We start from the raw sequence: 3937 nt of genomic DNA on the forward strand, positions 1-3937 counted from the left end.
TTTTATGTCATTTCTTTTCCCTGCAACCCAGACCTGGATAAATGGGTCAAGAATATAAACAAATAGACAAGATTTCTTGTATTTGCAGGATTTAATATTTGTTCTTTTAATTCAAATAATTGTGAATAAACGGTTCATCATTCATACTTAAAGTTTGACATGAGCACAGTTACACCAGACTCCTCCCATTTTCAAACATCATTTTGTGCAAGTCACAGTTGCACTTTGCACCATGAATCTGCAGGCATTCTGATAACGTAACTTAAATGATAGCAAAGAAAATCTGGAAACACCAGATCCGCTGTTTAAACTGTAGTAAATGAGAAGAGTGAGGCTCTCAAAGCTATTCAATGAAACAAGGGTGCAAATAATGATTATTTACATTGTCAATGAATCTAGGGATTATTTTATCGATTATTCTACAAATTGTTTGGTCCATAAAATGTAAGAAAATATTAAGAACAAGAAATAATTATGCTTGTACTGCTTGTTTCGTCCAACCAAAACAGTCTGAAACCCAAACACATTCAGTTTAATGTAGAACAGAAAACAGGCAAATATTCCAATATTATGAAGCTGAAATCAGAGAATATTTGTTTTTTTTGCTTAAAACTTACTTAAATGATTAATCAATGAGCAAAACAATTTAATTCAATTTTCCGTTGATTGTGTAATTGATTAATAGAGTAATTATTTAAGCTCTAGCACGAAGCATACTTTGCTCCACTGTGGGTAAACAGAGTTACCTGGTTAAAAAACATATTACATTATATAGAGGTATTGTATTTTCTTATAGCAGTAATACAGTCCCAGTAAGGGATTCAAACAGTTATTGTTGGGTAAACCCTGCAGAGGTGAAGATTAATGCGTTCAGGCGGACCGCAGTCTCCTAAACCTTCTGGCACCAGGGGTCCTTCGAGCTAACGCAGATGCCTGCTAGCTGTATGCTATCTTGCAGCTACGTGCGCAGTCAGTTGTGAGGATAGAGGAGGTAGAATGAGCCCGAAAGATATCAGGTTAGTTCACATTTGTTTACAAATTCACTCCCAACGCAGACTCTGACTATTAATATGCGCCATTTTGATAGCTAGCTAGCTGAGTTTTTTTTTTTTTTTACAACGGTTGTTCAAAACATTCGTGAAATCTTTTGTTGTGTTTCAATGTAAGCTAGCTAGTTAGCCTCCGGTACGTGCTTTCTTTACTCTACGGATGAAACGTTAATGCCAAACTCCGTCCCAGTCTGGGTGAGTTATTTCGGTAGCCTTTGTTTAGATCTTCCAAAACGTGATGTGTAGTTACCTCTTGAAATGTTAAAGTATTTCTGGTTACAAACCGAGAGCTGGACCACCGAGTCCAAACATTCAGCTCGGTAATGCTCCAGTTTTAGAACCAGCTCACACTGCTAGCTAACGTTACCGCCCACTGCGATGGATGTGCTGCTGTGGGTAAGACAAGATTTAACGGTTAGGATGACTAAATCTAAAGGTCTGTTTGTGTACTTTCAGTATACTGAAGTAACGAGTGGTTCCCATTAGTTTTGAAATGAATTAGTGCGATACGATGAGTCGCGTTTGTTTTCACTTCCAAACCTGGCGACTTTAAATCGGTAGATTTTTGAATGTTGTTCGGTTTTGTAAACAGGCTGGAGTTTGTGACTGGGACGTTCCCTGTCAACCAGCAGTAACATTTGTCACTAACCTCAACGTGAAGTAAGCACACAACCAAACCGTGTGTTTAACTAATCTAGTTAGTTAGCTGTTAGCTCCAGCTAGCTGTAACTCAACCTTTGTGTTAACTAGCTTCCTAGGTCACAGCTGCTAGTGAACAACGAGCTTGCAGACTAGTTAACTCTAGTTAGTTAAAGCAAGATGATCAACAGAGAGTGGTAGTTGTTTGGTAGCCGGGGGAAGCCTGCAGCTGTCACTGACAGTTACTCTGCTTTTGTCCTTCAACCAGCCGCAACCAGTTTTCCTGTTGAAACCAGCTGCTCTAACGTTACTCTCTGTACAGATCTCGACACCGGCTATTGTGGGTTATTTTTTAGTTTTGCTCAATTGAATTCAGTCAATTTAATCTGTTACACAGTTTAATTTAACACATATTGTCACATATCCGTGTGACAGCACGGGGCTGCTCAGTGCGCAGCTAGTTCACGTTAGCTTGAGCGGCTAAGATACCAGTTTCAGGCCCTTACAAGGAAGTTACTCATGGAAATAGTTGGTTAAGTGTTTACTTTTGGAAGTCATTAACATGGGCTGTGGCACCGATTAGTCTCAACTGCACTGATGTGGAATAATGGGATTCACTGTGTAGCAGCCACTGAACTCCTAAATGTAAAAGCCCTGAAATCTCTCATTACCCTGACTGACTTGCATATTGCAAATAATCTGTATTATTATTTATTATTATAATTATACTAGTTTAAGACTTTAAATATATATACTGTGTATTACCAAGTCTATTTATATGCACAGATGTGATACCTGTGGAAGGTAGTGACTCTAGTGTTGATATAAAAAATAATAATAAAATAGTAATTAATAATATAATAATAATAATAAATACCCAGTAAGAGAATAGAAAAATATGCAAAAAGTAATCTACAAGGAAGAATCCGAGTATGGACATTGATGGGAATGAAAGTGGATTAACGGTAATTTAAGAGTAGATAACTGTAATGTGCAAGTAAACTAGATAAAAAGTGTAATGTGGGTCAACAGTAAATTTGCAGTTAACAGCAGAGTATGATGGAGATGTTCTTAAATTGTATAAGTGGATGTCCACAGGAAGGATAGACCTGCTGTAGCATTCAGAGGAGCACTTAGTCATCCTGAGTCTCTGTCTGAACATCTGACTAACCAGAACTGTGTTGAGGCTGGGAGACGTCCATGATGGAGAGGAGTTTTGACAATATCTTCCTATCCACGACTACATGCAGAGGTGCAGCTCCACCCCCAGGCTGCTGCCCCAGCAGACCCCAGCACAGAAAATCACACAAACTAGACAAAAGTCCCTGAGCATCTGTAAAAAGCGTGAATGAAGTACAGATGCAAATGAGGATTATTTTCAACATTGCTTAATCTGGGGATTATTTCCTTCCTTTTTTATTTGATTTATTGTTTAGTCCATAGGGCTGTCAAAATATATAAATTTGATTATATATCAAAGTGTAAAAAAAAAACAAATTTAATTGTGAAAATTTGATATTCAATTGTGGCAGAGGGAAATAAAGCAGCTCTACTGTGGCTGTCTGCCTGGTGACTTCTCCTGTGGACCTGAATTCAGTGAATGACGGACAGGAGTCACTTTCACTGATTGAAAATTAAATGTGGGTCAAGCTGAAACAAGCAGATTCAACAACAGCCGGGTGGTGATGATGTCAGAGAGTTCACAACCGATTCAGCTGCAGGGAGAGTGATTCACACTCCCAAGTAAAAAAGCCCAGTTTGGAAATATTTCTAATTTTTGACACCAAAACTGTGGAGCCCCCAGTTAAAATTGAAGACAAGCTATGTAAGCTACAGTTAGCCTAGCCTACCATTCCAGCACTCGCAGCTAGCCCACATCCAATCACTCGCTGTTTTTATGATCGTTTATATTCTCCATTTCCATCTTCGCAGCTATGAGGATTTGCTGCTGTTCTTTGTCATATGTGATAATGAATTTAATATTTTCTGGCTGTCGGAAATTGTGATGTCATTTTTTAAAACTATTTTCTGGCACTTTAATGGTTGATGAAAATAAAAATGATCTGCAGACTGTTGAGAATTTGAAATCCTCAGACATCTTACTTCTGTCCTCTGCAGGGATGACCTGACGACAGCAGCACCTGACGTCTTTGACCTGTTCCTGCAACATCCCAGCTCTGTCGGATAGGACGACTCCTGCACATCCTACCATCTGCTAAGGGCTGCTGTCACCCACCCACCCACCCACC

Source organism: Seriola lalandi, unplaced genomic scaffold, assembly GCF_002814215.2.
Source record: "Seriola lalandi dorsalis isolate HSWRI2012SDOR001 ecotype SW California unplaced genomic scaffold, Sedor1 jcf7180002054928, whole genome shotgun sequence".
Classification (NCBI taxonomy): Eukaryota; Metazoa; Chordata; class Actinopteri; order Carangiformes; family Carangidae; genus Seriola; species Seriola lalandi.